This window comes from Tamandua tetradactyla, chromosome X (assembly GCF_023851605.1).
Source record: "Tamandua tetradactyla isolate mTamTet1 chromosome X, mTamTet1.pri, whole genome shotgun sequence".
In the NCBI taxonomy this organism is placed as follows: Eukaryota; Metazoa; Chordata; class Mammalia; order Pilosa; family Myrmecophagidae; genus Tamandua; species Tamandua tetradactyla.
This window is the reverse complement of record NC_135353.1, coordinates 142876004-142887899: the sequence shown is the minus strand read 5'-3', so window position 1 is coordinate 142887899 and position 11896 is coordinate 142876004. Positions and strand designations below refer to the sequence as shown.

At 44.1% G+C, this 11896-nt stretch overlaps 1 pseudogene; it reads right to left on the bottom strand.

Annotated features, from left to right (window-relative positions):
* Positions 1 to 1700: 1700 nt before the first annotated feature.
* Positions 1701 to 3078, bottom strand: LOC143672107 (GDP-D-glucose phosphorylase 1-like; annotated as a pseudogene).
* Between the last annotated feature and the right edge of the window lie 8818 nt (positions 3079 to 11896).

The window sequence follows — 11896 nt, the reverse complement described above, 5'->3', positions numbered from 1 at the left end:
TCCTGGAACCCTCATTCTTGCTGTTAAGATCTCCAAGTGATTTGGATGTGGCCCACCTACATTATGGGGGGTAATCTCCTTTATTTAATTAAGGTCAACTGATTGCAGATGTTAAGTCCATCTACGAAATCCCTCCAAAGAAACAACAAGGCCAGTTTTTTTTTTTTTTTTAACATGGGCAGGCACCGGGAATCGAATCTGGGTCCTCTGGCATTGCAGGCAAGCATTCCTGCCTGCTGAGCCACCGTGGCCCTCCCACAAGGCCAGTTTTTGACCAAACAACTGAACACTACAATTTAGCCAAGCTGACACATAAAATTAACCATTACAGTATCCAAAACTTCATGTACACCAGAAGGCTACAGTTGTCTGTTACTGATAGTAGTTTCTATCTGAGCCCTGATTGTTTATTTTTTCCCTAGACCCAATGTTTCTTTTGTTTTTGCTGTTGGGTAGCACAGGGAGAATACTTTTTTTAACATATAACTGCCCTCCTACAATACCACCTGTTGATACTGCTTTTGGAACCAAGGTGGAAAGCTCTCGAATAACAAGGGAAGAACAAAGTGATAGACAAAAATTTCCCAGACTGATTCAGATGGAGGTGGAAGAGCAAGGACTAACTAGCACTGTATTTTGTGAGAAGCCTACTCAAGAGGAGTTTGCAACATGCCTGGGGAAGACCCCAAAGGGCTGAGGCTCAGGGGTTCACCCATCAGATGAGTCACTGATTGGTGGGAGGTCACCAGTATAAACCATCTCCCGGCTGAGCTTCTGGAGTCAGACTGCCTGGGCTTCAATCCTGACTCCACTGTTTAAGAGCTCTCTGACCTTGGACAAGATCCTCAATCTCTGTCAGCCTCCATTGCTTCATTTGTTAAATAGGGGGTATTAGGAGAACTACAACTATAAAGCTGTGAGGACTCCTTATTTTCGCATGGACTGATATATGTGAAGAGCACCCATGTCAGGGTTGGGGGCTGCAGGAAAATTCAAGGTGGCCAGGGAGGTGAAAAATGTGACATAAGTAAGACATCTGGGACAGAGCAGGGCAGATTGTGAGGGAGGGACAAAGAAATAAAAATCAGTGGTGGGCAAAGGGAGAACAAGCAGAGAGGTGAGGGCAGGGCAAGTGGGGCACACATACTGGTTGGATATAATAAATTAGCACTTTCCTAGGACTTGATACTAATGGAAAAGTCTACTCAACACCATATTCTTTAAAATCAGGAGTGTGTAACTTTCACATACACTGTTATGAGTTGAACTGTGTCACCCAAAAGGGTGTGTTGAAGTTCTAACACCTGGTACCTGAGACCGCTGGTCTCATTTGGAAATAGGGTCTTTGTAGGTATATTCAAGTTAAGATGAGGTCATACTGGATTAGGTGAGGCCCTAACCCAATGTGACTGGCATTCTTATAAGAGGAGGGCAGATCAGGGAAGGCCATGTGAAGACAGAGGCAGAGACTGGAGAGCGCATCTCCAAGAAGAAAGGCGAGAAGCAGTAAATACATCATGAGGACTCATTCATTAGATTTGTTTCAAGGTTTCTCTCCTTTGAAGAGATCACTTATCAGTTCTTTATCCCTCCCTTTAGGCTGAGCAGATGAGGAGGCAGTCATGAAAATGCCCAAATGACCGTTATGGACAGCTGTCTGGAAAAGGTGTTGAGTTGAAAAATAAATCCTGCCACAAGGATTACTGCTCCCCCTGAGCCACCAGAGCCACCAGGGCTGCCCACGTCTCTTCTGCCTGGGCTTAAGGCAGCAGACAGGCCTAAATGAGGGCCAGAGCTGCTAAAGGTTCACAGGCAGGTGTCTGGCCAGTTCACAGAGGGCGACATTGAAAACCTCACCTTCCTTTATCCCAAAGCTCAAATTCCGGGCCCAGAAGATGACATGGACCTCTAGGAGGGCTGAGAAAGGAGATGTCTTTCCAGGTGCCCCCCCCCTGCCCCTGGGTCACAAACAAGTTATGTGCAATCTCGCGGTCTGTCAGATAGTCAGTGACCCGACACACCCTTGTTATCAAGGATTCCAAGTCAGGCCTTGGCCCACTGGCATAAAAGAGGAAACTAGATGCTGAGAGGCCTGGAGCAGATGCAGCTGGCCCCCAGGACCCAGGGGCTCACTTGGAGCCCCCTCCATGGGCAATCTGTTGGCCAGGTAGTAGCCATGCAGGTGGAGGTGGTTCACTGAGGCCAAGCCACCCAGGCTGTTGAAAGGCAACACGGAAAGCTGGGTGAGAGCTCACAGCACAGCCTCAACTCCTGCCCCCAACATACCTGGCAGCAGGCGCCGGGGGAGACCATAGGTGGGCTCAGGCACCAGCAGCACATGGCCCCACTCCAGGGGGCTGACGTTGATCATCACAAGGGCGTCTTCTTGCTGCAGAGCAACAGAGAAATCAGGCTCCCCATGCAAATGGAAGAGGACTTCTCCTGGCTGGATCTTGTTGAAGTTAAACTGCTCGGGGTCAGATGCCTGCTGCACATTCCTGATGTTCCTGGGGCGCCTCTTCTGCACACTTGCTCCACACTGAGCTGAACTACAAAGCCCATAGCACCAGGGAGGGTCCAGGTCTGCAGTTCCCCGAGGCAGTAACAGAGCAGTCCCAGCTCCATCCACTGCCTCCAGGCAGAGCAGAGGGCAGCCTGGAAGTGAAAGAGGGGCAAAGGTGCCCGGGCTGCCTAAAACACTCCGTGGCCATTGAATCTCTCCTGCCATGAGTTCTGCCTGCCCATAGATGAAGTCAGGAATGTCTCATCCTTCCCAGTCCTCACTGTTTGGAGGTAGCAAATAGGGAGTTTCATTTGTACTGTAACTGAGAAATCAGGATTTAAGGGATGATTTTGATTACTGAATCATTATATAGATATTCCTTTTTGCTTTCTGGGATATTGGAGTTAACAGAGAGGAACACCTGAAAGCCCTAAAGTATAATTAAGCTGCCCTAATATCTGAAATGATTGTAAAAGCCCTTACCTTGTGCCTTTGCGACTGTAAGAACTGTTAACACCTTTTATCTGGTTATTCACTTGGAGAGCATAGCCTCTAATGCTGATGAAATCAGTCATTAACTAGCCTCAGCCCCTCACATATGTAAATCGTATCCACTAGGTTCTGCTATTGAAATATAGCTTGTCTCCCTTCCTTTTTTTTTTTAACTTTTTTATTGTACAGTATAATATATATATACAAAGCAAAGAAATAAAAAAGCAATAGTTTGCAAAGCACTCTTCAACAAGTGGTTATAGTACAGATCCCAGAGTTCGTCACAGACTACCATAACATCATCTCAGATTTTTCCTTCTAGCTGCTCCAGAATATAGGAGATTAGAAGGTTTAAATCTTTTTTTATCCCCACAATCGACTTTTTTCTTTTCTTGTAAGAAATATATACAAAAAAAGCAACAAATTTCAAAGCACAGCACAACAATTAGTTGTAGAATAGATTTCAGAGTTTGAAATAGATTATAATTCCACAATTTTAGGTTTTAGCTGCTCTAAGATACTGGAGACTAAAAGAAATATCAATTTAATGATTCAGCATTCATATTCATTTGTTAAACCCTCTCTTCTCTGTATAACTCCACCATCACCTTTGATCTTTCCATCCCTCTCTTTAGGGGTGTTTGGGCTATGGCCATTCTAACTTTTTCATAGTGGAAGGGTTCTGTCACTAATATGGGGTAGGAAGTTGAAACTATCTGATATTCTGGAGAGGCTGGGCCCTCTACATTTCAGGACTTATCTGGTCTAGGGACCCTTCTGGAAGTTGTAGGTTTCTGGAAAGTTACTCTAGTGCATGGAACCTTTGTAGAATCTTATATATTGCCCTAGGTGTTCTTTAGGATTTGTTGGAATGGTCCAGGTTGGGGTTGGCAGGTTATGATAGGTAGCAAGGGCTAACTGAAGCTTCCTTAACAGCAACTTCCAGAGTAGCCTCTCCACTCTATTTGAACTCTCTGTTCCACTGATCCAGGGAGACTTTCACCTCTGGATGTCACGTCTCCTGTAGGGGGAGGGCAATGATTTCACTTGCAGAGTTGGGCTTAGAGAGACTGAGGCCACATCTGAGCAACAAAAGAGGTCCTCCAGAAGTAACTCTTAGGTATGCCTATAGGTAGTCTAAGCTTCTCTGTTACCCACACAAGCCTCACAAGAGTCTTGATTGCGGGCATGGCCTATTGATTTGGGTGTCCCTAAAGTTTGACACAATATCAGGGGATTCCCTGATGGTAAAGTTTGATAGTTTCATATTTTTTCTCCTATCCCTCAAGGGACTTTGCCAATACTTTTTGATTATCTGCTTAATATATTTTAGGATGTATCCAGACATTACATTAAGCTATACAGGATTAAAGGACCTCTTTCTTATTCTGGGCTCCCTGTGTTTGAATTGTTCAATATCTCTCAATATATATAACAAACAGCCTCTCAAAATTCAGAAATAATAATTATCACTCTAGACTTAATGTGTCTGCTATAAAAGCTTACAATCTAGGCCCTGGTTTTCTTATAAGCATTTCTAACGAAGACCATACAATAACTGTTCTTTCATATCTGGCTTACTTTGCCTCACCAAATGTCCCACAGGTTCATTCACATTGCTGCATGCCTCACCACCTCGTTCCTTTTTGTAGCAGCACAACCTTCGCTCATTAAGTATACACCATGATTCGTCTCCCTTCCTTTTGGCTCACAGCTGTAGTACTGAAATGATCACTCTGCTTCCCTCCCTTTCAACTTATGTTAACATGGTCTCCTTTTCTGCTTTGAACTTCCTATCCGAAATGACCTCATCTCCCCTTGCTAAAATTCTTAAAAACCTTGAATCCCTTGAACTCGGGGAGACAGATTTTGGGCTGTTAGGCTGTCTGCTCTCCTAGTACACGTGTGGTAATGAACTCTTTCTCTCTTTGAAACCCTGGTGTCTCAGGAATTGGTTATTGAGTTCATCGGGCAAAAGAATCCACGGCTTTCATAACGGTATCATGTGGAATGGCCTTGGAGCTGACCTGACTGGAATCGTTTCAGTCTAAGTTTGGGTTTGCTGTGCTTTGCTGGTCCAGAAACTTGAAGAGCTGTTGTATGCACGGTCCTTGGCTTTCATTGGCCTTCAGTAAACGGCAGCAAGGTTATGGTTGCTCCATGAAGACTGGCATGGGGGGGCTGCAAAATGTATGACGAGCACCTGGTGAAAATATCTGGAAAGCCCTTGCTGGGCAGTGCAGCCCTAGCCAATCTGTGAGTCTCTAGGGATGCTCCAGATGCCCTTGGCTTAAGCCCGCTGAGGCGAGGTGGCCCTGCCGTGCACCTGCCTCAGCAGCAGCTCCTGGCTACCATTTTTTTTTCTTTTTAATGTTAGAAAATGCCTGTGCAGCATCACCTCGTGGCAGAAGTGACTGGTTACCTGTTTTCTGAAACCCACCAATTGACCAGATCAGAAGAGAGTCTCTACCTTTTGGGTGCCCAGGCCCCATGAGAATCTGTGGCAATTCCAGGTACAGTCAGTCCCCGGTGTGATGTGCATGTGCGGGAAGGTACAGCTCACCAAGCAAATGATCAAGAAGCCTCCGTGGGTCGGAGGCATCATGGGAAAGCTGCTGGTTCGGGCTAACCGCCCCCTTCCCTGTTGCTGACTCCCGCCATGACATCATTCCTCATTGTGTCTCAACCCTATAGGCACCCACAACAGTCAAGCCATGCAGCTTTAAAGTCAAATCCTTTATCTCCAGGTAAACTTCTAATCCCCTTCTATTATCCTCCCTCAAGATTCTTTGTCTCCACAATCCTCGGGGTATTTTTTGCACTGAGGGAGCGCCCTGTTGATCTAGTGCCACAATGGACAACTTTGGTATAGACCTGGGAGTTCAAATCACACAGTCTTTAGAGGGGAGTCCTGGACTTTGGTCTAAAATGTCCCTGTCTGCTCCTTCCTCCCTGCCTTTCAATCTTAGAAGCACATAGAACAAAGAGCTCTCCAGCTCCCCAAAAGCCATGGGATGGCACAGGATGCCAATGGCCCAGCTTTTCAAAACCACTGGCCCTGACTCCTTCCTTCTCCCCCAAGTTTGTGGCCTTCATGGGGAAAGGGTCTCGGTCAGGAGTACTTTAAGCTGCAAGTAACATCAAATCTGTCTGACAGCAGCTTTAAAAAGATGGCCTTGATTTTTCTCTCAGAACAGAAAGTCTGGATGTAGGTGGCTACTGGCCTTGATTCAGCAACTTGACGAGTTCAGGGCGAGCATCCTGTGATTGTCTCACTCCTATGGTTGTGAGATGGCTGCCCTGTCCCCATATTTTCAGCAGATGCCATATGGTATAAACAATGGATCCAAAGCAAGGGTTCCCCATGCTGGGTGACCTTGGGCAAGCTCCTTAACTCTCTGAGCCTCACTTGTTCATTCAACAAATATGTATAGCTAAGTGCTGAGCATTTTGCTAAGGAAAAGTTAGCAAAACAGGGATAGTTGCTGTACTCAAGAAGTATACATTGCAATGTAATGTTTGACATCAATCGAATCCCTGCAAATAAATGTATAAATACAAATTGTGGTAAATTATGTGACGGGAAAGAAAGAAATTCTATGCAGAACCCCATTGTCCTCATCTGTAAAATGGGGTAATATGCTATCCATCTCCGGGATTAAATAGGATGATGCATGAAAAGCACCTTGCACAGCGTCTGGTGTTCAGTAAGTGCGCAACAAGCCTGAACACTTTGATGTTATACTTTTGCCATGTAATTACAAGCTGTAAATGTATTCTATATCCAAATTTTTGCTGATTTATTGTGACGGATTCTTTACAGAAATTTATAGTGCTATTATTATTCCAGCTAATTCACCAATTTGTTATTCTACCCTTCCATAAAGAAGAATTAATTGTATCGGAGTTCTGTGTCCCAATATAAACACATATGTTTCATTTTCCTGCACACTAATCACAGGGAGCTGCTAACATTGTTGCTGTCAGATAGACTTGACAAACAAATTATGTGATAGTATTTGTATTATTTTCTGCCAAGATACTAAGAATTTATATTATTTATATCATACAGAATGTCCAATTGGTATCTAAATCATCCACGCCAGTTTTTACTGTCAATTATTTACTTATGTTCATTTTACTTTTTCTAGCAGTCCTGCAAAGTCTGAACTATTTTGATTTGCTTCTGCCTTCTGCCACTCTTTTCTACCTTTGGAGAGCATTATAGCATACACACCTCCTTCTCAAAGATCACCGTGGGAGTGAGGATGGCACAGGGGTGAGGCTTCCGCCTTGAAAGAGGAATGAATGGTGTACCCCTGCGGGTGAGGCGTGGGGTTAACCGTGGCTTTGTGCTGGGATGAGTCTCTGGTCTCTTCTGCTATTTACATCTGCCCATGAACTTTCAGGCAATAAAGCAGGTTGTAGAGTCATATGACACAGGATTTTAGGTCTGGAAGGACTTTCTAGTCCAGCTCTTCAACCCCCCGAACACCAGTTCATCCCCTTCTCTGGTATCCTCATGTCAAGTAGCCATTCAAATACATCTTTCCCCTATCTCACCTATTTGAGGATTTTATGAGGAATTTCAGGAGTTCCCTTGATTTGAATGGGATCAACTTGTACTTGAAAGACCCTTACGAACTGTGGAGTAGAATCTCAATTTAGGGAAAAATTTCCCTGATTTGTCATAAAACTGAAGATGGGACTGTATCTTCTAGGGAATAATAATAATAGCTATATTTATAAATGTCATTCCTGTCCTAAGCACTTTGCTTATATCATGTAATCTCGGTAATAAATGCATGTGGAAATATTTCTAGAAGGGAACTGAAGCTTAGAGAAGTTGCAAATTTTGTGTAAGAGCCTATTATAGAGATCACATGATCATTGATTTTTTTTCTAAAATTAACGCTGTGAATAGATGTACTTACTTAGAGTTTACAAATGTCTTTGCCATATGTTATTTCAATTTGATTTTTACTCTCACACTGCTCCTGAGAGTCTGACTCCAGACAGATCTTGTTTGCCATCTATTTTTTGCATCTTTTATCAGAGACTAGAAAGCATTGTCTTTGAACATCATCCACTTCTTAGAAACAAGAGATTTGAATGTGGAGCCAAATACTGAGTCTATAATTTGCCCTGGAATAAATAAAGTTTTTTTCCAGGTAAATCTTGGTTTTGGTAAAAACCAAACTTCTGTCCAGTATTCTCAAGTTGCCGTTAAAATTGTTGGTAATGAAGACACTTAACATGAACTGCTCTGCCCCTTTCCCCTCTCTTCTCACTGAAATCACCGTATAGTCAGGCACAGCCAGGAGCTGGGAGGTGCCTTCCTGGCCACTAGAGGCCAGCAAGCTGCAGCCAGGAAGCTCAGAGCTGGAGTGTGCTTTTTCTTGCATCTTGTGTCTGGTTGATTCAATGCTAAGAAAATGACCCTAGAATGATTTTAGGAGAGCAGGGCTATGGTTTCAACGTGTACCACTGAGATGCCTCTGGTTTTAAAGGCTTCTTGAACGCGATGATCTGGAGGCTTTATGGATCCCAGAAAAGTATGTTCTTAAAGTTAATCCATCCCTGTGGGTGTGGATCTTTTCGTGAGTAGGATCTTAATTGAAGTTAAGATGTGACACACCTCATTCAGGGTGGGTCTTAACCCCCTTGCTAGAGACCCTTATAGGAGAATGAAATTCAGACAAACAGAAAGCCACAGAAGCTGAGAGAAAAAGTCATGGAATCAAGAAGCTGGAAAGCAACAAAACCCAGAAGAGAAGAGAGACACCAGCAGACAGTGCCATATGCCTTGTGTGACAGAAGAACTGAGGCTCACAGGGCTTCAGGGAGAAGGTATCTTCCTATTGATCCCTTGGTTTGGACATTTTCACAGCCTCAGAACTGCAACCTTGTAAGCTAATAAATTCCACTGTTAAAAGCCAGTCATTTCTGCTATATTGCGTTTGGGCAGCCTAGCAGACAAAAACATCAAGCCTTCCTTGAAAGTTTTAAGCAAAGTAGAAAATGTGTGCCTTTGAGGTGTCCCTCCACATCTTCCAAAAGCCTCATGTTTTTCTTTTCATCAGAATGCTTTCCTTCCTCCTTTTCCCTGTTTGAAAAAAGAAAACAACTTTGAGTGTTCTTTTTTTTTTCCTTCAGGAGTGTGATTTCCTGGAAGCAATAATGTCTCGCTCGCTCATCTCTTCTTTTGAGGCTGTAGGTCTGTTCTCTCCCTTTCTTCCTACTGTTCACTCCTCTCTTCACCTCTCTATTGCACTTCTAAAAGGGAATAGAGGGCGGCTGTTAAGGTCTCAGGGAAGAATGGAGAGCAGATGGGAGGGGCTTAACCTAGCTAAGCACTGGAGTGTACCTAACATCTGGAGCGATGGGTGTTTTGACCGGGAGGGAGGAGAAAAGACCAAAACTCTATCAAAGGTGCTTTACTGGGAAGCTATGACAGACAGGCTGAAGCCTGAGATGGTGACAGCACCAAACAAGGGAAGGGGTGCAGGTTATATAGGATAGTTGGTGGGAAATAGGGAAAGGGAGGCAGTAGGTTTTCTTTGTCTAGCTTGGGAGAGGGAAGTTGGCAGGTTCCCATTGGTTGGTTTTGGAAGCAGGGGGCTAAGTTGGGAGTTAGCAGCTTTTCATTGGCGAGGTTTAAGATTGAAACGCTGCTGTAGTCAAGCAGGGTTGCAACTGCCAGAGGGCGCATGTTGGGTAAGGGTTGTTTATCTCAAGATTACAGCGGCTGGAGGGCAAGAGGGCATGGGCTGGGGTAGGCTCAGTGGGTTTCCTGGAAATCTTGGGTGGGAGAAGCTCCTTGGAATATTTGCTAAGGGGTGGTCACATCATGGGGAAAGGGTTTTGCCTAACTTGGAGTTCTATGAATGTTAAAGGAACTCTCCTTAAGAATGTCCTTTTACTTAGAAATTATATACTGAAACATTTAGAGTACAGAGTCACAATGTATGTAAATTACTTTCAAATGGTTCAGTAGATATATAGATAGAAAGATAGAGTACAAATATAGAGAAAATGGAACAAAATGTTAACAGGTGACTGAGTAAAGAGAATACTGCTATTCTACATACTATTCATAGTCTCGTGATTTTTTTTTAGTGTTTGAAACTACCTCAAAGTAAAACGTTAAACTGACATTTTAAATGGTAAGGTTCTTGTATGCAGTCATCTAGCTTTTGAAAGATGCTGCCCACTTCTCCAGGAGGTATGACATTCAAGTGACCCTGGCACACTTGAGGCAGTGCCTAGCTAGAGAAGAGTCTTTCTAGGCCTCCCCACTCCAGCATGTCCTTTCCTCTTTCCTTCTCACCCACCCAGCAGTCCATTCCTCAGGAAATGGACCCCCCCCCAATTTTGTCATCAGACAAATAAGAAGCAGGGGCTTACCCACTCCCACATCGTCATCTCGTTTTCTCCAAGATGGCCCAGCAAGTTCCAGGAGGGGCCATAGTGAAAGGGTTCCATGAGACACAGTCAGCACTGCCTTCTTCTTTTTTTTCTCAGCAGTTTTATTGAGATTATATTCATCTACCATACCATCCTTCCAAAGTGTGCAACCAGGGGTTCACAGTATCGTCACATAGTTATGTATTCCTCTCCACAATCAATTTTAGAATATTTTCATTACTCCAAAAAAGAAACAAAAAACAAAAAATCCCAACACAACCCATACCTCTTCCTTCCCCTTCCCCATTTTTGACCCTTAACATTGGTATGATACATGTGTTATTGTTGATGAAAGAATATTAAACATTGTTGACTGTAGTCCATAGTTTGCAGTAGGTGCATCTTCCCCCATATGCCACTCTATTACTAATTCCTTGTAATGGTGTCTTACACTTGTTCTAGTTCATGAAAGAACATTTTTATATTTGTACTATTAATCCCAGTCATCAACCACACAGAATTTACTGTGTTACACAGTCTCCTGTTTTATCCTCTAGCTTTCCTACCCTCAACCTCCCCTTTCAACCATAATCCCACCCATAATTCAGCACTATTAATGACACTCACCATATGGGGCTACCATCACCTCTATCTGTTTCCAAACATTTAAATTCAACCTGCTGCACACATTATCTGCTCCCCATCCTCTGCCCACATTCTATTTCCTGTTAACCTATGTTCCAGATTTTAACACCATGAGTTTCTTATTATAATTAGCTCATATTAGCAGCACCACCTTCTTTTGTCAGCCACTCATTGGTCAGCAGTTACCTTCTGGGAGAGTGGCTGTGGATAGATAATTCAGGCTGGAAAATGTGGTGGAGGGTAGGACCTATAGTACCTTGCAAAAACACCCACAGATTCTTCCCGTCCCTGTTGTATGCCCCTGTTCAGTGCGGCATAGCAGGTCTTCCCACTCAGAGATGGCCTTTATTTCCCCATCCCCTGGCTTTGCGACCTAGTGTGACCCAAGCAGAGGCCTGAAAGGTCATGCACACTGGAATTCGTCCTGCTCTACTTGGAGCTCTGAGACTGCCATAAGAATGTGCCTGAGCTAGGCTGTTGGGTGATGAGAGATGCTCATATGGCAAAATCACCCAATTGCCCCAGCTGACAGCAGGTCAATTGCAAGACCTGTGAGTGAGGCCATCCCAGACCATTCATGCCTTACTGAGCTGCTAGCTGACTGCAGACATAGAGCAAGCTCAGCCGAGATCAGGGGAGCTGGGCCAGACAAGAACTGCCCAGCCCACCTGCAAAAGAGTGAGAAATAATAGACCTTCGCTGTTTTAAGTCACTACATTTTAAGAAGGTTTGACCTATAGCAAAAGCTGATTGAAAGTAGGCCATGTGTCACGCCAGTAGGAGTGCTATATTGTGGAACCCAAGGACCTTCCTGCAGCATCGGTGGGTCACTGCACAGAGGACCACCTT